Source organism: Dama dama, chromosome 31, assembly GCF_033118175.1.
Source record: "Dama dama isolate Ldn47 chromosome 31, ASM3311817v1, whole genome shotgun sequence".
Lineage (NCBI taxonomy): Eukaryota > Metazoa > Chordata > Mammalia > Artiodactyla > Cervidae > Dama > Dama dama.
The window spans coordinates 56,713,120-56,735,427 of NC_083711.1; the positions used below are offsets into that span (position 1 = coordinate 56,713,120).

The 22,308-nt window shown below is 39.2% G+C and overlaps 1 pseudogene; it reads left to right on the top strand.

The window, feature by feature from the left end:
• Nucleotides 1-225: 225 nt before the first annotated feature.
• Nucleotides 226-723, top strand: LOC133050120 (intraflagellar transport protein 20 homolog; annotated as a pseudogene).
• Nucleotides 724-22,308: the final 21,585 nt, after the last annotated feature.

Consider the following 22,308-nt stretch of genomic DNA (forward strand, 5'->3'; position numbering starts at 1 on the left):
ACTGGAACAAGAAGACAATGAAAAAATGCCTTCACAAATCTGAAGAGAAATTATTTTTCTTTTAGAATTACATATCCAACGAAACTATTACTTAGCATAAGGATAGAAAATGGACATTTTCTGACATGCAATTTCCTTTAAAAAAATTACTCCCCCAAAACTCTTTCTCAAGAAGCTGTAAGATATGCTTCATTAAAATACAGTCATAGGCCAATAGAGGAGGAAATGGAGTCCAGAACACAAGGGACCAAAGCGGAAAACAGGGAGGTCAGCAGGTCCTGCGGCCACAGCAGGGCTGAGGCTGCCAGGCAGGGCGCCAGCTGCCTGACCGGAGAGCGAGCCATGGGCATCCTGGGTGAAGCGGGGCTGCACTTTGATGAGCTCGACAAGCTGCAAGTGTTGGACCCAGAGGTTACCCAGCAGACCAGAGAGCTCAAGGAAGGGCGCAAGGACTTTGTGGACAAAATCGGCCAATTTTAGAAAATAGCTGGTGGTTTAATTGAGCTTGTTGACCAACTTGCAAAAGAAGCAGGAAATGAGAAGACGAAGGCCCCTGGTGCTCAGAGCTTGCTGAGATCTACAGCAAGATAGAAGGCCAATAGCAGCACCTCCAGGCACTAACAGCGGAAAAGAATGCAGCCTGAGGGGTATCGGATTGAACATGAAGCTTTGTGGAAAGGAGAAGCAGAACAAAATGAATTTATTGACCAATTTATTTCTTAGAAAGGAACTGAAAGTTTCGTTTTCTAGCAGGAGGGCAAAAAAAAAGAAAAGAAAAAGAAAAAATCCACAATGCCCAAACCCAAAAAACCTCTGTATCATTCTGGTGACCTAATGACCCAAGAGTGTGGTGTGAGATGGCATGGGAAGAACTGCAGCATCTCTGGAGGCAGGAACACAAAGCTGGGGGAGCGTCTTTCAGGTGTTTACCTGCAGGTGAACCCAGGGGCCACTGCGGTCCAGGCTCCCACCTTTTGCGCTCTCAGTCTGAACTGAGCAGTGTGTAAACTTTGATTTTTTTTTTTTCTCATAGTTTTGGGAGGAAAAGAAATTATTATTTCCAAGTTAAAAAAAAAAACAAGATGAAGGTAAAAGATGGTGATAAAAAACCAACTAGCTGATTTAAGAAGGAAACAGAAAATCTAATTCTCCTCAAACTGAGGGTTATAACCTGGGAGCAACCTCCCAGAAACCTCTGAGAACTCTTCCGCTCATTAGAAGTCAAAGCACAGTTACCTACATTTCTGAGACAGAGTGCTGTACATAAGCACAGTTTATACAATCCAGATCTACAGGTAGAAAGTGAGGAGTGGCTCATGGGTCACTCTTGGCCCCTTCCAAGATTAAAGAAGAGAGGTTTATCTCCCCAGGAGGTGGGGCCCTTAATGAGATTAAAAAGGAAGTTTAGGAAAGTTATCTCCTAAGGAGGTCTGCTTAATGCAGATACACAATACACACTAAAGGGAAGGGAAGAGGACCAAACAAAGAAAAACTCTATGTTAAATCTGTCTTGCCTTGCAATAAAATGTGCATTTCATTTTATCAGAGGAAATCCTGAATAAGAATTTGCACTGTCCTAGGTTGGGTTTCACTTTCATGCATTGGAGAAGGAAATGGCAACCCACTCCAGTATTCTTGCCTGGAGAATCCTAGGGATGGGGAAGCCTAGTGGGCTGCCGTCTATGGGGTTGCACAGAGTCGGACACGACTGAAGTGACTTAGCAGCAGGTTGGGTGAATACTCCTTTGTGGGCAGGTTGGAAGAATCTGGGAGACATTTCGCCAAAGGTGAAACTGACAGACTCACTACTGTGAGCCTGTACATTAAGAAACATACAAATCCAGAGTGTCGAGGTTGAATTAGCAATTAATAACAGATAACATTTATGGAACGCTCTCTACGGGGAGACACTCTTCCAAGCACACTGTATCTGAACCTTATGCAATGGATGGATGTACTGCCCCTCTTTTACAGATAAGAAAAAGAAGGCAAAAAAAAAAAAAAAAAAAAAGAAAAAGAAGGCAAAGCCAATTAACTAGGTAGGTCAACACAGCCAGTAAGGAGGAGCACTGGGGCTGAATCCCAGGCAATCTGACTCCAGAGACCATTGTGTAACTCTTATTCCATACTAGTTTTCCAAGGGTACAGAAATGCCACCAGTTAAAAAATAAATTAAAAAAAACATGAAAAATCGACTTCAGGAAAAAACAGAAAATGGTGTAAAGAAAAGTAATTATAATTTTCTATACGGTTGTGCTGTGAACAGCATTTTTATATTCACAATAACGTGAACATTAACTATTGATCTGATGTTGTGATAACAGTGTTATTAAAAACTCTGGAGCATGTGGGAGGTGCTTATGCGCAGTGGAAACAGGAAGAAAGAGGAGAGCTAAATCTAGGTGGGGAAGAAATGGAAAGAGTGACAGGCTTTATTTTCTTGGGCTCCAAAATCACTGTGGATGGTGACTGCAGCCTTCAAATTAAAAGATGCTTGCTCCTTGGAAGAAAAGCTATGACAAACCTAGACAGTGTATTAAAAAGCAGAGGCATTACTTTGCCTACAAAGGTCCGTCTAGTCAAAGTTACGGCTTTTCCAGCAGTCATATATGGATTTGAGAGCTGGACAATAAAAAGGGCTGAGCACTGAAGAACTGATGCCTTCGAACTATGGTGCTGAAGTAGACTCTTGAGAGTCCCTTGGATAGCAAGGAGATCACACCAGTCCATCCTAAAGGAAATCAACCCTGGGTGTTCACTGGAAGGACTGATGCTAAAGCTCCAATATTTTGGCCCACCTGATGTGAAGAGCCGACTCACTGGAAAAGACCCTGATGCTGGGAAAGATTGGGGGCAGGAGGAGAAGGCAGTGACAGAGGATGAGATGGTTGGATGGCATTACCAACTCAGTGGACATGAGTTTGAGCAAGCTCCAGGAGATAGTGAAGGACAGGGAAGCCTGGTGTGCTGCAGTCTATGGGGTCACAAAGAGTCAGACCCAACTGAGCAACTGAACAACAACAATAAAATATTTCTTAAAAAACAACAATTTGCAGTCATAGTGAATATAAGCTACTTGCTGTTTTTCTACTTACTTATGTTCAATTTTTACTTTCATATTATTTTAATATTAATGAAGCTATCATTACATTAAAATTAATGTTCAATTCAATGAGTATGTTAATTTCAAACCAATAAAAAGGGATTCAGTGGATACTAAATCTCTAGGTCAGACTCTAGTTGCTTTGACTCCCTTTCCAGAGGAACCACAATGATCAGTTTTCTGCATATCCTTTCAGAGTTAGATTAAATGAATTCACATACATGATGAACTTAGAACACTGCCTAAAATGAAAAGTGAAGTTGCTCAGTCATGTACAACTCTTTGCGACCCCATGGACTATAGCCTACCAGACTCCTCCATCCATGGAATTTTCCAGGCAAGAGTACCAGAGTGGGTTGCTATTTCTTTCTCCAGAGGATCTTTCTGACCCAGGGACTGAACCCACGAGGTGTCCCACATTGCAGGCAGACGCTTTACCGTCTGAGCCTCCAGGGAGGCCAGAACGCTGCCTAAGTCACACCGAATGCCAAGCAAACGTTTGCTACTAGTAACAGCCGCGGTGGAGGCGCAGACGGTAGTGCTGGTGGCAGGTAGCGCGTACAGTGCGATCGTTTTTACTGGCTGCATGATATTACGAAACAATAGGGAAATACAATTTTTGAACTATTCTCTTTACACAAGACATGAATGACAAAATGTTACTATAGTTCCCATAATCTCCTAAAATAAAGAAATATGGAAACTGGGTGTTTTAAAAAGCAAGTTATCTATACAACTCTGCATGTCCTAAGATCTGAATTACAGCATTAGAGTGGCAGCAGGAAGGCCTGTGCTAATGTGACACCGAGTGTGGGAGAGTCGCACAACTGCTCGACCTCACCTCTAGTTAAGTGTGTGTAACAGGAACCTAACAGCTAGCACGGTCGGCTAGCATATCCAGATGTGTTTATCTGCAGAGATTTTATAACCAAGCCCATGAACAAAGAGATTTTTAATTAAATTAATTTCATCAGAGGAATAACTGCTGATGGTCTCTGCTTAAAAGATAAGGTGACCAGCAGCCTCCCTATTAACTTTGTATAACACGTTTGAAACTGTAGAGGTATCTTAATTTCAGTAACTTATCACACAAACAGATATGCTCTCTTCTAGAACAGTTTTTAACAGAAATAACTGGTTTCACAGCCTCCCGGGGTTTGAACTGTGATTCTACCATTTACGATTGGGTGACCTAGGATAAATTATTATACTTAACTTTTCTGAGCTTCAGCTTCTTATCAGTAAATGAGGGGGAGGAGGGCTGTGGTGTGAAGGACCATATGAGTATTTGCTGCTATTAGCAGTGATATATGATTTAATCTGATTTTCCAATTTAATCTGATTCTAGTCACTGAACATTTTTATGCTCAGTTATGATTAAAGTAATTTCATTTAGAAGAGAACCATATCCAGAGTGGGTCTTAAGTAATTTATGAAGCCATGAAAGTATACCTAAAACCCAAAGTCATTATTCCACCAACAGCAAAGTTTCAGCCTTGGCATATTTGACAACAAAGCTGAAGTGTATGGTCCCATCCCTGTAGGAGAGCTGACATAAGATACACTCTAATGCAGTACACAGCATTTCCCAGAGGATATAAGAACTTGGTATGTTAAAAATGATTAATGTTAATGAGTATTTAGAACTCTTGGAAGGATAGCTTAATTGACTATATAATCCTAGGGGGCTAAAAGTGCAATGTAAAAATGGAACCCTGGATTTACTTGAGTAAACTTTTGAAGCCAAGACAATTAAACAAGGATAGGAATCCATGTGCTTCAAAGACATTATTTTAATACTGTTCCATTTAGAAAGTCATCAAGAGCCAAGGGACAGTGGGATTAGGAAGGAAAAAAACACTACCAATTTACACTGGAGCTGTGTCATTGCTTCAGGCATCCTGTCTTCGCTTGTAGACTGAAACTTTGGTACAGAGAAATTAGACTCCCTAAATTTCAGGTTAACAGATGTCATCCAAAAGCCATTTTCCCAGTAGGGGGCGCTCCTGAAATACTGCTAGAATATGACAGTGGAATAGTCAGAAATAGGTGAGGGAACCTCAGACCCATGTGGTTTTTAGATTTAAAAAGTCCTAATTCCCTAGATGCATTATCAAAATTATCAGTAAAGGGGTAAATTGGACCTGCAGACTTCTTTTGCAGAATTCTCTAAGAAACATAAATTACAGATATTAGCATCTCAGTCGGACACCAAGAAATAGAACAATCACTACCTTGAGGAAACACTCTTATTGAAAAGACAAGTGATACTGCTAATGCAAAGTTAAATTACAGAAAAGAATATCAGAAAACACGAAAAGCAGCTCTCAACTCTCATGAGGAGGGCCCTGCTGTTCGATGGGGGGCGGGGGGAGGACTGGGAAACAGGAGTGGAGATGACAGGACAAGGTGGGCCTGCAGCTGAGACGTGGCAAAGACAAGACCATCTGCAGGGCCCGGCGGCAGCAGTAGCGGCGTCACCCTGGGAAATTTGGGGGAAAAAAAATAACAGATTATGAACAGACATGAGCTTCTTATTAAGACACTAGCAGAGGGAGATGAAGAGATTTCAAGCTGGAGAGTGAAATTAGGGGAAAAGCTTAAAATTATTTATTTGACAGTCAGGACATTGTGGAGAAAACGGCAACTGGAGGTAGTGCTACCTCGGTTCCTGCTATAAATTCTTCATCATTTTCCAAGGTTCCTGCCTGATACTGGTGTCTGCTCTCCTTCCTTTTCCACACTTTCTCTCCTGTCTACTAAGAATAACAATAATAGCTAACATTTACTATTAAGGATCTGTTTTCTGCAAGCTATTTTTTTACAGACATTCTCTCACAAAGCAAAACCCAGCCTGGTAAGAAACATCAGTGATCTACTTGTGACTGATTCACATTGCGGTAGGGCAGAAGCCAATACAATACTGTATAGTAATTACCCTCCAATTAAAGGGAAAAAAAGGAAACATCAGCGTCCTTTTGCTGATGAGGAAGGGTAAGGAGCACGCCATCTCTTCACAGCTGTTAAGTGGTGAAACCAGAATCTGATCACTGCACTGTCTAACTTCAGTATCAATATTCTTTTCTTTTCTTGTTGTTTAGTCACTAAGTCCTGTCTGATTCTTTGCAACCTAATGGACTGCAGCAAGTCAGGCTCCTCTATCCTCCACTATCTCTTGGAACTTGCTCAAATTCAAGTCCATTAAGTTGGTGATGCTATCTAACCATCTCATCCTCTGCCACCCTCTTCTCCTTTTGCCTTCAATCTTTACCAGCATCAGGGTCTTTTCCAATGACTGGCTCTTCACATCAGGTGGCCAAAGTATTGAAGCTTCAGCTTCAGCATCAGTCCTTCCAATGATATTCAGGGTTTATTTCCTTCAGGTTTAACTGGTTTGATATCCTTGCTTCCAAGGGACTCTCAAGAGTCTTCTTCAGCACCACAATTTGAAAGCATCAATTCTTCCCCACTTAACCTTCTTTACGGTCCAACTCTCACATCTGAACACTGGAAAAACCATAGCTTTGACTACGCAGACCTTTGTTGGCAAGGTGACGTCTCTGCTTTCTAATACACTGTCTAGGTTTATCATAGCTTTCCTTCCAAGGAGCAAGCATCTTTTAATTTCATGGCTGCAGTCACCATCCACAGTGATTTTGGAGCCCAAGAAAAGAAAATCTGTCATTGTTTCCACTTTCTCCCCTTCTATTTGCTATGAAGAGATGGGACCAGATGCCAGAGTCTTCATTTTTTGAATGTTGAATTTCAAACCAGCTTTTTCACTCTACCTTTTCACCTTCATCAAGAGGCTCTTTAGTTCCTCTTTACTTTCTGCTATTAGAGTGCTATCACCCGCATATCTGAGGTTCTTGATATTTCTTCCAGCAACCTTGATTCCAGCTTGTGATTCATCCGGCCCCACATTTCCCATGATGTATAGAAGTTAAATAACCAGGGTGACAATATACAGCCTTATCACACTCCTTTCCCAATCTGGAGCCAGTCCATTGTTCCATGTCCAATTCTAACTGTTGTTTCTTCACCTGCATGCAGGTTTCTCAGGAGACTGGAAAAGTGGTCTGGTATTCCTAACTCTTTAAGAATTTCCCACAGTTTGCAGTGATCCACACAGTCAAAGGCTTTAACGTAATCAATGGAGCAGAAGTAGAAGCTTTTCTGGAACTCCCTTGCTTTCTCCTTGATCCAGTGACTGTTGGCAATCTGATCTCTGTTTCCTCTGCCTTTTTTAAATCCACCTTGTATACCTGGAAGTTCCTGTTTCATATACTGCTGAAGCCTAGCTTGAAGGGTTTTGAGCAATACCTTGCTAGCATGTGAAATGAGGGCAGTTGTATGGTGGTTTGAACATTATTTGGCATTGCCCTTCTTTGGTATGGAATGAGAACTGACCTCTTCCAGTCCTGCGGCCACTGCTGAGTTTTCCAAATTTACTGACATACTGAGTGCAGCACTTTAACAGCATCATCTTTTAGGATCTGAAATAGCCCAGTTGGTATTCTATCATTTCCACTAGGTTTTTTTGTTGTGATGCTTCCTAAAGGACACTTGACTTCACACTCCAGGAGTTCTGACTTTTTACTCTGCCTTTAAAATTAAGGGAAGCTGAAGAAGACTACAGATAAGTGCTTTGTCTTTCTGAAATTAGCAACCTGTGGGAATTCTATGAATGACTACATTTCATGGTTAAACATCTTCATGATACCTCCCTCGTTTGCTGTTAGTCGTATCTAGCAGGGAAAAACTGAAGATTGAGAAAACTAGCCCCCTGAAATGTCACTTGATTTTTTAATGTATAAGCTACTCCTTCACACATTAAAGACATAATTATTTAATATCTGTTATCTACTAGGCATGGGGAATCATAACCTAATAGCAAAGGTGGAAAAGCTGTCTCAGTAACACACATTTATGTGCAACAAACAGACAACTGAGTATTTCACTATCTCACACACCACCATCTAACTTGAAGGACAAGATCACTTTTTTTTTTTTTTTTTTTTACAAGATCACTTTTAAAAAATAGGAATAAACTTTAACTCTATGGAACAATTACTGCATATACCTAGAGTTTCAGAAGGTACATTTTGCTAACATGAAAGTGTGGGCTTTTTAGAAAGCCTCCTCTTTCTTTAAATTTAAGGTCACTTTAATGTTAGATCATTTCTAACCTTGGTCATATATTCACTAATATACCTTCATACAGTAGATGATAAATAGCAGAATGTCAGGTGTATTTGCACCAAGTTGCTAATCTCTTTCCCTAACTAGTGAATGCTTAGTATTATAGATTAATAATGGACTTCCCTGGTGGCTCAGTGGTAAAGAATCCTCAAGGCAACACAGGAGATGAGGGTTCAATTCCTAAGTCGGGAAGATTCCCTGGAGAAGGAAACTGCAACCGATTCCAGTATTCTTGCCTTGGAGAACCCATTGGCAGAGGAGTTTGGCAGGCTACCGTCCATGTGGTCACAAAAGAGTCAGACACAGCTTAGTGACTAAACAATAGATTAATACCATCGAAACTCTTATGCCACACTCATTGTCAATTACTTGTTAATGCACTTGTAACACTTTACAAAAGACAGAACACATGGTACCTTGCCTTCTTTCTCCTGGTTTCCTGACAGTCTGACTGGGAGCTAGACTAAGGGTTCTAAATCACATTTAAAAGGGAATATATACAAATGTTCCCATACATATACACAAGGCATCTCTAGAAGGTCATTTAAGAGACTCATACATTGATTCTCTCTGGGAAAAGAACCCAGTGGATAGAAGACAGGCTTTTCACTCTCTGGTATCTTGAATTTTGAACTATGTGAATGAATTTTCTATTCAAGAAATTTAAATGAAGGTTAAAGAATTACATCTGTTGTTCCTACTCTCACTTCCAGACTGGACTTCTGCTCAAATGGACTTTGACTTGGGACCACAGTGGCTCTAAGTTTCCTTTGCCGAGATTCAAAGAGTCTAATTTTAATTATACAGAAGAACTGTAGTGCACAGCAACACAGTTTCTCAAAAAAGTTTTTTTTTTTTTTTTCTCAAACTTTAACCAATGGAAGCAAAAACTGGGGTATTTTCAACTTTGTATTAATGCACATGAGTTCCTTGTGGCAGGATTAGTGAGACTCACCCTGATTAGCTTATATCTCTCTACACTCCTCCTTTGGAAGACCCCTCTCTCTCTGATATAGTGCTTCACTGTGTGACTAGCTTTGGCCAGCTGGAAAACGGAAAATGTGACTTAGGCAAAGGCTTAAAAAGAGCTTATGTATTGACACTTCCTACAGGGAACCCTCTAACTATTATGGGAAGGAGCTTGTGCCAGTCTGAGATGGTGAGATGTCTGTGGTCACCGCCCAGCTGCCACGGAACTGACTTCCACATTTACAAGTAGGAGTCTCCCTAAACCAAGCAGCCTGTACTCTCCAGAGCACAAGTGAGGTGTCCTGAACCTATACAGCCCAGACCAAAAAAACTACCCAGGGACTGTTTTCAATGTCTATGTTTTGGGGGATGGTTTATTTAAGTCCAAAAGCTAACTGATAAAGTCTACAATATACATTAAGATTCAATTAGAAAACAGAGTGAAGTAAATCTTGGAGCTATTTTAGAAGTTTCTCTTTTACTTAATATGTGTCAGATAGCTTTCATATCAGTAAAATTACATCATTATTTTTAACAGCCCCATTATATTCCATGGTAACATGATTTAACATTCACTACTTGATATATAGTGTATAAAATTCACCTTAATTGACAACAATCCAAATTAAATTCTTTCCAGGATAATAATGGGGTGCTAACAATGATTAACTCACTGCAAATTCTACAGTAGGATCAATTATGTCTGAATTTTTGGATCACATTCACAAGCAACGTATTCCTCACATTCCTCAGGAAAGCTTCTATCTCTTAGGTTGACATATTAAAATTTGTTTCCTCTTAAATCTCAACATTATGCTTTTCATTATACATTTCACCCCAAAGTTACTCTCCATCTTTCCTGAAATAGACATACATTCAAGATGACTTGAAGACTCAGAATTCCAGGACTTAACCAGTGGTCTAGTGGCTAAGATTTGACTCTCCCAGTGCTGGGGGACCAGGTTCGATCCCTGGTTAGAGAATTAGATTCCACATGCCTCAACTAAAGATTCCACATGCTTCAACTAAGACCCAGCACATCCAGATAAATAAATAAAAATTCTTAAAAAGACTTAGGATTCCATTAAATAGCCAAGTTCTAGCCACTGTGTCTTATGATAGCTACAGTAGTTAAAACAGGTATTATTCCCTGAGAAATTCACCCACACCAATGTTATCAATTTGTTTCCCTGTTTGTTAAGCAAGAAAGACAATATCTGATGATTTATTTGCATGTCACAAATTCTTCAGCTGAAGATGTGAAGTTTATTAGTTTTGAGACAGAATTTATAGGTTGATTGCCTATGTTGAAAAGAAATTTTATTTTTTTAATCTCACTCTTGCTTTATATTAAAAATATCCATATTTATTTGTATGAAATTTAAATAACATATATTGAAGAGAATTAGGTGCTTCACTTCTATACTTTATATTTAATTAAAATAAAGCCAAATATTTATAAATGCATTTTGTTTAGATTTGTTTTTCCAAACCAGAAGGTAGCAGAGATTCTCTTCAAACAGAGTCATATATGAAATCTACCTAAATATAGTTGCCTGATTTTAAGGAGCCCATTTTGGGCAGAAGGCCTGAATAGACATTTTTCCAAGAAGATATACAGATGACCAACAAACACATGAAAAAACCTTCGACACTGCTAATCATCAGAGAAATGCAAATCAAAACCGCAATGACAGATCACCTCACACTTGTCAAAATGGCTACCATCAAAAAGTCTGAAAATAACAAAATGTTGGCAAGGATGTGGAGAAAAGAGAACCCTTACACACTGCGGTGGGAATGTAATTTGTTGTAGCCACTACGGAAACCAGTACAGAGGTTCTTCAAAAACCTAAAAATAGAACTACCATATGATCTAGCAATTCTGCCACTGCATATATATCTGAAGGAAACCAAAACACCATTTTGAAAAGATATATGCACCCCAATGTTCATTTACAATAGCCAAGCTATGGAAGCAACCTAAGTGTTCATCAACAAATAAATAAAGAAGACAGAAGTTGAAATTTCATACAACAGTGTGTATTTGCATTTTTCTGACAAGAAGGTGTATATATTTTACAAGATTATCAGGAGCTGAGGTCCCAGAGGTAATTTAAAAATTGGCCCACTGGAAAAAAAAACTTACGGTATTCTTTAAATCGCATCCCCTGACATTCCTGCTTGTGTGCACTGTTCCCTGTTATCAGAATATCTTTCATTTCTCTTTCCACCCAAAACACTGCTTGGTTTGAACCTCCCTCCTGGGAGATATCCTTTCTTACTCTAAAAAGAAATGTACAGTTAGGTACCTTCTGTGAATTATAGCATCTGTGGCTCTCATATTATGTATATTATATATGAATATACACACATTCTGTCCTTTGAGACTGAGTTGCTAGAAGACAAGGATTTTATCCTGGCGTGAAAGGTGGAATAACACATTCCCAAAGATACCCTATTCCCTAAAGCCAGTGAATATGCTAGCTTACGTGGCAAAAAGAACTTAGCAAAAGTGATTCGGTTGGGGATTCTAAGGTAGGGAAGTTGTCCTGGTTTATCCTAGTGGGCCCAATGTAATCATGTGGTCCTTATATGAGAGAAAGAGGTGGGTCAGAGTCAGAAAAGGAGATGTGGCCATGGAAGCAGAGGCTGGAGTAATCAGAGAAAGGGGATCATAAGCCAAGGAATGCAGATAGAGTCCTGCATTCAGCCTAAATAGCCTCGGGGCAGGCTAGGACGTACTCCCTTTCAGAGCCTCAAAAAGGAAGGGTGCAGTCCTGCTGACACCTTGATTTTTAAGACTTCTGAACTCTAGAACTGTAAGATAATTTGTTCTAAGCTGCTAAATTTGCAGTAATTAATGACAGTAGCACAAAAATACTAGTACACTTGATAATGTACACTCCATCATAGTGTAATAACATTGTACAGTGACAAATGATAACTAGACTGTATTGGTCATTTTGTAATGTATAAACATATCAAATCACTAGGCTATTTACCTGAAACTAACATAATATTGTAAGTTAATTATATTTCAATAAAATAAAAAGAAACTGGTGCACTTGGTAATCTGTGTATTCCAGATCCTAGTAGAGTACTGAGTTTCGAATAAATAAACCTTTCCTAGAAGAATTTCTCTCTAGAGCTAAGTGTGGCTGAAGTCCTGACCACGTTGGTTACTCATTTTATGCCTAAGCTAAGTAGCCACTATTGATTAGTAATTTAATCAAATACTCTCTCTTGACTATTTATGCCTGGCTCAGATGGTAAAGCATCTGCCTACAATGCGGGAGACCCGGGTTCGATCCCTGGGTCAGGAAGATCCTCTGGAGAAGGAAATGGCAACCCACTCCAGTACTCTTGCCTGGAAAATCCCATGGGTGGAGGAGCATGGTAGGCTACAGCCCATGGGGTCGCTAAGAGTCAGACACGACTGAGCAACTTCACTTTCACTTTCAAGAACAATCTATCTGAGCCCTCTTGACCTCTTGGAAGAGGTAGGAGGATATGAAGAATGAATTAATTAAGAAAAGTGGTAGACTGTGGCCCTGTCTCTGAGAAAGTAATAATGATTGATTTAGGATCTTAACTATAAGCAGCTTTTAATGAGTCAGAAGTTCAGGAAGAGTATTCAGCCATTGGAGGTGGCTTTTCATTCATAAAGGAATGAAAAGAAAATCAGATTAACTGAAGGCTCTAGAGAGCAAGGAAGAGAGGATGTGACATACAGAAGATACAGGAAGAGGAAGATCCAAAAGTGCCTTATAAAGGAGTTCTTACTGGCTGAGAACAATGGAAAAGCATTGAAGGGGGATTTTAGCAAGGGGTATGGGTGGGGATAAGGAATGACAAGACTTTAGGAATCAAGATATTGGATTAGGGCAGATGTGCACTAAAGGGAGGGGATCTGAGGATTTGCTTCTTTGTTTTAGACAAATTTTTTAATTGAATAAGAAGACCTCTGCTAATAATAAGAGAAAGAATGTTTACATATATATAAAACTGAATAGCTTTGCTGCACAACAGAAATTAACACATTTAAACCAACTATACTTTGATAAAGAATCTTCTTGCAATACAGGAGATTCAGGTTTGATCCCAGGGTCAGGAAGATAACCTGGAGAAGGGAATGGCTACCCACTCTGGTATTCTTGCCTGGAGAATCCCATGGACAGAAAAACCTGGCAGGTTATAGTCTATGGGGTCACAAAGAGTCAGACATGAATGAGCAACTAACAGACACACACACACATACACATATTTCAACAAAATAAATTTTTTAAAAAGTCAAGCCTTGTTTAATTTATCTATAAATTTGATATCATTCCAATAAAAACTCTAAGAGACTTTTTTTTTCTTCTAGGAGCTAAACAATTTTAAAGTTTATATATAAAAATAAGTAATAGCTTAGGGAAAAAAAATTAAATAAGGGTATGAGAATATGCCACTCCAAAATATGCAGCTTTGATATATGATTTTGAGCTTTTTCATTGTTGCTGAAAAATAATAAATGCAGGGAGAGGCTTTCTCTGAACTCCTAATATCTGCCTAAAGACAAAAGGAAAAAGGAGCTCAGTTGTCATAAAGGCCCTACCCAGGAATTTCATCAGTCAGGGAAAACTGACTCATCACAGGAGAGGAGACTAGAAGCCAACATCAAACTCAGTCATAAACTGTCATCAGTTCAGTTCAGTTCAGCTCACTCAGTCATGTCCGCCTCTCTGCAACCCCATGGACTGCAGCATGCCAGGCCTCCCTGTCCATCACCAACTCCCGGAGTTTACTCAAACTCATATCCATTGAGTCAGTGATGCCATCCAACCATCTCATCCTCTGTCCTCCCCTTCTCCTCCCACCTTCAATCTTTCCCAGCATCAGGGTCTTTTCCAATGAGTCAGCTCTTCGCATCAGGTGGCCAAAGTGCTGGAGTTTCACCTTCAACATCAGTCCTTCCAATGAACACCCGGGACTGATCTCCTTCAGGATGGACTGGTTGGATCTCCTTGTAGTCCAAGGGACTCTGAAGAGTCTTCTCCAACACCACAGTTCAAAAGCATCAATGCTTCGGCGCTCAGCTTTCTTTATAGTCCAACTCTCACATCCATACATGACTACTGGAAAAACCTCTCATCTATTCCTCCAAGGACCCAGCTGTCTTTCCTAAAAATCACTTGCTATCCCCTCAGAGGCCTACATCTCCCCTCCCTTCTCCCTCTTAAGATATTTAAACCTAAATTCTAAGCCACTTATTTGAGTTACTCATTTGTTTGTGGATATCTCCCACATATACATGAAATATTGGACTTCCCAGGTGGTGCTAGTTGTAAAGAACCTGCCTGCCAATGCAGGAAATGTAAGAGATTCAGGTTCAATACTTGAGCTGGGACAATCCCTTGGAGAAGGAAATAGCAACCCACTCCAGTATTCTTGCCTGGAGGATCCCATGGCAGAGGAGCCTGGCAGCCCACAGAGTCACAGAGAGTCGGACACAACTGAAGTGACTTAGCACGCATGCAGACATGAAATAATGTTAATAAACTTGTTTATTTTTATCTTTTTAATCTATCCCTTATTATAAAAGTCTCAGTCAAGAACTCAGAAAGGTAGAGTGATTTTTTTTTTCCCCTCTCCTACAATATTAATTATAAATCTACATTTAAAAATACCAATCTATGACCGCCCTGGAGGTCGACTGGTTAAGACTCCACCTGCCAATGCAGGGGATGTGGGTTCAATCCTTGGTCCAGGAAGGTTCCACATGCCGTGGTGCAATTGAGCCCGTGTGCCGCAACTAGCAAAGCCCGTGCACCCTAGGGCCCGCACACTCCAGCTACCGAGACAGATGCACCTAGAGCCTGAACTCTGCAATCAGAAAGGCCACTGCGGTGAGAAGCCCGTGCGCCACGAGGCTGTGACGGAGAGCAGGCCCTGCTCACCACACAGGAGAAAGCCGGAGCACAGCAGTGCAGGCCCAACAGAACCAAACATAGAAAAAATTACTAGTTTTTAAATGCGAACCTACGAATATTCTTACAAATCAACAGAACAAAATACAAAGCCCAGCTATAGACTCAAATACACAGATGCATTTATTTCAACAAATATAAAGGTAGCATTTCAATTCAGAGTGAAAAAGGTGAGTCCATAGCTCACACCTTACACCATATATAGTTCCAAGTAGATATAAAAACTTAAATATTTGAAACAAATCTCTAAATGTAATCAGAATAAATCACAAAAATTTGTCTATATGTGCACACATGTAATATCTAAGAATGAGGAAAATCATTCTTCTAAGCAAGAAGAAATCCAGAAATCATTCAGAAAAAAAATGGATAAACTGAAATATGTAAAAACAAAATGGTCTGGCATGGCAAACAAAACAAAAAGCCCAAGCAACCTGATGAAAAAAACAGACAACAAATTTGAACAAATAGTTTAAGGAGAAAGGAAATAAAAATGACTCTTTATGAAAAAATGCTCAGTCTCAATATTAACCAAAAAATTAAAACTGTACAGATAATCTCCCATGCAGAAAATTCCAAATAATGCACTCTGATGCTCATCCCTTAAGGGGGTGGAGCAGGACTTCCCCATTCCTCAAGGACAGGCTGTACGTGGTAACTGCACATGGCTAACTTCTCTCAAACAGCACCACTGGGGAAGGAGGCAGGGGGACCTCAACCCAACAGCACAGAGACCTCACAGACACTAACTCAGTCAGGTGACCAGGGTCACCGCCAACGGTGACACGGTGCTGACAGTGTGGACTCTCACGTGTATGTGTGCTGATAGCATGTACTCTTGATACGATGTGATGAGAGTAGCAATTTACCTCTGTGTTCTTCCTCCCTAAAGGGTCTTCAACACCAATCTAACCATGAGAAAAACAGACAAATTCAAACAGAGGGACATTTTAAACAAAAGACCTAACCAGTACTCCTCAAAACAGTCAAGATCATCAAAAATAAGGGAAGTCTGAAAAACTGTCATAGTCAAGATGAGTCTAAGGAGATATGAAAATTAAACGTGAAGTGGTATCCTGGATGGAATCCAGGAACAGGAAAAGGGCTTCAGAAAAACCTAAGGATGTCTGAATAAAGTATGGAATTGAGTTAATAATAACGTATTGACACTGCTTCATTAACTGTAATAAATGTACTGTGCCAATGTAAGATATTAATTAATAATAAGGGAAATTGGGCAGGGGGTATAAGAAAACTAGATTTTCTGTACATCTAAAACTATAATAAAAAATAAATTTTATCTTAAAATAAAACATTCTATCCAGATACACCATTTTCAGTTATTAGATTGGCAATGCTTAAAACTTTATTTTATACTTCGTTGGTGAAAGTGTAAAGAAACAGGTGTTTTTATACATTATGAGGTGAGTAGGAGCATGCACTTCTCTACGGAGGGCAATTTGGCAAAAAATACATTTTCAGTTAGTATCTCTTCCCTTAGGAATTCCATTTCAAGGAATTTATCATAAAAAAGACTCATGGGATTTTGCCATTTGAAGCAACATGGATGGACGTGGAGGGTATTATGCTAATGAAATAAGTCAGAGAGAGAAAGACAAATACTGTATGATCTCACTCACGTGTGGCACCTAAAAATACCACAAACTAGTGAATATAACAAAAAAGAAGCAGACTCATAAATACAGAGAATAAGTTAGTGGTTATCAGGAGAGGGAAGCGGGGACAGGCAATATAGGGATAGGCGGGTAAGAGGTACAAACTATTATGTATAAAATAAGCTACCATGATATATTGTACAACATAAGGAATATAGCCAATATTTATAAATTACTATAAATGGAGTATAACCCTCAAAAACTATGAATCATATTGTACACCTGTAACATAAAATATTGTACATCAACTATATTTCAAATAAAAAAGAGACCAATATTTAAAAGAAGCAGTTCATTACAAAAATTTCTCATCATTAATTTTACTTTGATCTTTTCTCACTGTTTATCTTTAGGGTTGCTTTATGTAATACATTCTTTCCAAACATAACCCTAATGATGTTAATATTTATTCCTAATTCTCTTTCACCAACACACTCCTTTATTTCCTTGGTAACCCAAGTTGTCTAGTTTGTTTGTCAAAGATTTGAAAGCAAGCCTCTCCCTCCTTCTGAAAATGACTGTTATATAATGCCTTTAATGTTCTACTCTTTTTCCTATAAAAGCTCAATATTTCAAGTGAATTTATTTAAGTGTCAACTATGTGTTAGATTTAAGAAAGAGTGATAGAAATGTAGTCCCTGCCCTTGAGAAGTTCACCCTCCGGGGAACTATTGAGTCATTAAATAGCAGCTATGATTTTGGAATCAGGCCAACCTGATTTGAATTCTGGATTCAAAAAGTATTAGTTTAGCCTTAGACCAAATGGAAACAATAAAGCTTTTTGCAGCATAAAAAAAAAAAAAAAGTATTAGTTCTATTCCCATAGGCCAATTACTGGCCTCCTTGAGTCTCAGTTTTCCAAATAGCTCCTTTTCCTTCTTTGGGTCCAGGTGTGACTTATTTAAAACCACATGACAGGACTTCCTTGGCGGTCCAGTGGTTAAGAAGAATCTACCTGACAATGCAGGGGACACAGGTTTGATCCCCGGTCCAGGGAGATCCCACATGCCACAAGGCAATGAAGCCCACGAGCCGCAAACACTGGAGGCCTCAAGCCCTAGGGCCTGAGCTCCTCGACCAGAGAGGCCACCACAACGAGAAGCCCGCCCACCACAGTGAAGAGTAGCCCCTGCTCTCTTCGCAACTAGAGAAAGCCCGAGTGCAGCAACAAAGACCAGTGCAATCAAAAAATTCTTTATTAATTTTTTAAATTAAGAGAAGAAAAAAAAAATGAGAGAAGATGCCTTCTAGTACTGACTCTTGTTGGCCCTGTTCTCCATATTCACAGAAGTTGGATTTCCATTCATACACTGCATAATATGGGTCTTCTCTACCATACTCTGAGCTATATAAGGGCAGGGACCACAACTATTTTTTTCACCAGAGTTCACTTAGCTCCTAACACAGCCTTGGCACATAGAGCCCACTAACAGATACAAGCCGTTCTTATTCTTTTTGCCTTGGTTTCCAGGATTCAGCCTGAACAGCCCCATTTACTCTGACCCTTCCCAGCTGAGTCAGGCACTTGTCCCGTGTGTAACAGTCTCATCTGTCATATCCCCAGCCAGACTGTCAGCACGAGCAGTGCTTTCATCAGTTTGAGCCATCACAGAAAACAGAGTTAGGCTCCCTGGGATCATTCATACACAGTGAATGGACAAATAAAAGACTAATTGCAATGCTTTTATTTCACTGGCTTTTCAAGCCCTTAAAAAGGTTCCTTCAGATGGAGTTGTGTCACTGAAGCAACCACCTTCCCTGTAGAGTCCTAATCACTACAGTTCTGTGTTCCAGGTCAAACAGATTAATTCAAATGCTCTCTTCTATTCCTTCATATTAGATTACATGGTCTGAAAGTACATCCCTCTTTCTCTAGGACCTCGAGGCAAACCTGAAATCGTAAATAAAAATCAAGAGACGCTTCGAGCTATACACATTGATTTTGAAAAACAAGAAAGATAGGGCTTTTCTGCTCTGAAAATAAGAAAAAGTAGAATGAATTGAACCTTTAATGAAGAAAGAATGACAGAATGAAATAGTGGAAAATAAATAACAAATAGCCAGAATTGATTTTCTTTGAGTTACTGAATTAGACTCCTTCTGTTATTTCAAAGACTGACGCCATCACATTTTTTTTTTTTTTTTAAATCCTGTGCTCCAGGTCTGTCTCCAGGTCAGAGTCTTTAGGCAAAAAATTTTTACAGTAGCAGACAGTTCATTCACAATGCTTTTAGAAGACAGACCTCACAGCACTTTACTCCAAGCCTGTTTTGCCCTGAGAGTCCAACAAAGCACTCTACTAGGAAGGTTTCCAAGTGACATTTGATCTTTCTGTTCTAGTCTCCCTGCTGGTTTGGGCTCCCTCTAAAACAGACAGATGATTAGACAGTGTTATTAGCTATCAACAGCTTAAGCTCAAGTTACTCTCACCTCAGTCTTACAAAATACATTGCAGGTCATACACATTCATATTCTCAAGACTACAGAGTTCTAACTGTAAACAATAAAAGTGTAAATGGTGAAAGTACTTGAGACCATAGACTAACCATACTCTGCCCGCCTTCTATCCCCTCAGAGCAGAGGACAAATTATAGATAGCTTTAAAAGCACAGTTATGAAATAGAAGCGTTTGGAGAGAGTACAATAACCAAAAGCTGACTGTCTGGGTGAAGGATCAGACATAAACATTAACAGCAAGGAAGAGCATCTGGCAACTGTGGCTGGGACACAAGCAACAGAAGCATAGGTAGGCTTTCCTCCCGCTGACCCTGAGGTGACCCTGGAGGCGGGGGGATCTCGCTGGCTTGCTGAGGAGCAGATCTGCTGCCTTTTACGGTAGCATAAATTTACTCTGTGCAAACAGAGAGAGAAGGAAGAATCTAGAAACTCCTTGGTCTAGACTTCTTCCATCTGGCAGATGCCTTACCAAGGTTAGGATTCAACGCTTTCACTGCTGTGGCCCAGGTTCAGTCCCTGGCAAAAGACATTACGTTGGCCCAGTAGGCAGAAGAACAGTTTGTCCATTTCAAGGTTATAAGATAAAAGTAATACTACTGATCAGAAAACAGACTGAATATAAATAAGCCAATGATTTAACTCAAAGAAAATTACAACTCAAGCTAGAAAAAGAGCCACTGAATAAATTCAAAGAAACATGTGTGCTTAGTCACGCAGTTGCATACAACTGTTTGCAACCCCATGGACTGCAACCCACCAGGCTCCCCTGCCATGGGCTTTTTCAGGCGAGAATACGAGAATGGCTCGCCATTTCCTCCTGGGTCTTCCTGACCCAGGGATTGAACCCATGTCTCCTATGTCTCCTGAACTGCAGGCAGACTTTTTACCCACTGAACCATCAGGGAACCATAGAGGAAGGAAAAAATAAAGATAATAACAGAAATTAAGGAAATAGACAACAAAACAGTAGGCAGAGAGTGATCAAAAGCAGAAATCAACTATAATGGACTTGGACATGAGCTGCCCAGATTCCCCTTTAATGAAAGAGGGTGTTGTCAGAAGACAGTCTCCAATGTCAGCCCCTGGAAGACTCCCTTAGCTGCAGGCAAATGCCCTTGCCCAAGGTCATACCCTTCCCTGAGCAGCCCACAACCCAGTAACTTAGCTAGGATATAGGGCAGAAACACCTGACCTAAGGTGGGCTAACTGACATTTTAGCACCACAACTGGTCCCAGAGGTTCTTCAGAGTCTGCTTCCTGAAGAACCCTACCTGGACGTTGGTCTTTGGAAAGATTAATAACATGAATAAACCTCTAAAAAGACTGAATAAGAAAACAAAAGAAAAATCAAACAAAACATAGAATCTAACAGAAATCAACCAAAAGAGCAGGAAAAAACCCTACAGTGATAACTTTGAAAGCCCGCAAGAAACAAATTTCTGCAAAAATATGATATAAGTAGCATAAAAATAGAAAACTTGAACAAACCAATAATGATTTAAGAAACTGAAATGATCATCACCTATTTCCCTCAATACAAATCATGCCTAGACGTTTTCACATGTGAATCACAAGCTTTCAACTACCAAACAATTCCCTTATTATATAAATTGTTTCAAAAACTAGAAAGAGATAATATTTCCAAATTCTGTAAATGAACCTACATAATCTACATTATTAAAAAATTGGTATGTAAAAAACATGATCAAGCTAATCACTCATGTAAAGCAAAAATTTCAAATAAAATTGAGCTATTTGAATCTAAGAATTTTTAAAAATGCATTATAATATTAATTGGTCATAGCACATAATCAAAAGAAATATAAAAAATTCTAATTAAAACATAAATTTTTAAAATGTTTTTAATCATGAGGCCATAATGGTACTCAAAAAGGAAAGAGGGAAAGAAAAATTCTTTACAGTAGAATGTCAGCTAAAAATTGAATAAAGACTGATAAGATTTTGCAACCTTCAGTGTAATTATTGATTCAGATATGCATGACTACTGATTGCTAAAACACATTAAGGAAAGGTTTGCTGGGAAGAGGCAAGACAGTCACATAGTATCAAAGTATCACCTTAAAGAGTAGTTACAAATTCAAAATGAAATCTACATCTAGACCTTGGAGAAATCTGGTGGTCACTACTTTAATAAGGTGTTAATATTTTTAATATAATGACGAGACAATCTGAATTGTGTACCTTCTCACATAATGCAATATAAAGTCCTCAATCTTATGCATGAAGTAGTCTTGTCAAAAATGTTTTATCTGAGTCTAATCAAGCTTCCAGGCTTAATTTCTAGTTTATAGAAAATATAGAAAATTAGTCAAAGAACACTATAAGGAGACAAACAAACCAGAACATGGCATACTGTACAAGAAAACTGACCTTTTCTCTTCAAAAAGTCGGTGTCATTAAAAACAAACAAAAAGAAACATGAGATCTTTTTTCATTAAAAAGAACTAAAAAGATATAACAATCAAATAGAATGCCTACGACTCTATTCAAGCCTAGATTTTTAAAAGAAACCTACAGAACATATTTTGAGGACAATTAAGCATATTTGAATATGAAATAGATATTAGATTCTATTATGGAATGGCTGTTTATTTCTTAGGTTTCATAATGATAGCATGATTATGGAGAAGAATGTCCTTATTCTTAGCAGATGTATTGAGGGGCCAAGAATGTGTCTGCTTACTCTGTCTGGCAGGGTACCAACCAACAACAAACAGAAAATGAGGTTAATCAAATATGGCCAAAATGTTAACAAATGGTAAATTATTTCTGTTCTTTCAACTTTTCTTTGGTGCAAATTTTTTCAAATAAAACATACAAAATATAACAAAATGAATCATGATAAGCTAGCAGTATAAAAAATACAAGTGTGTTTCAACATTTGAAATTGATCAGTTTGGGGTTTTTG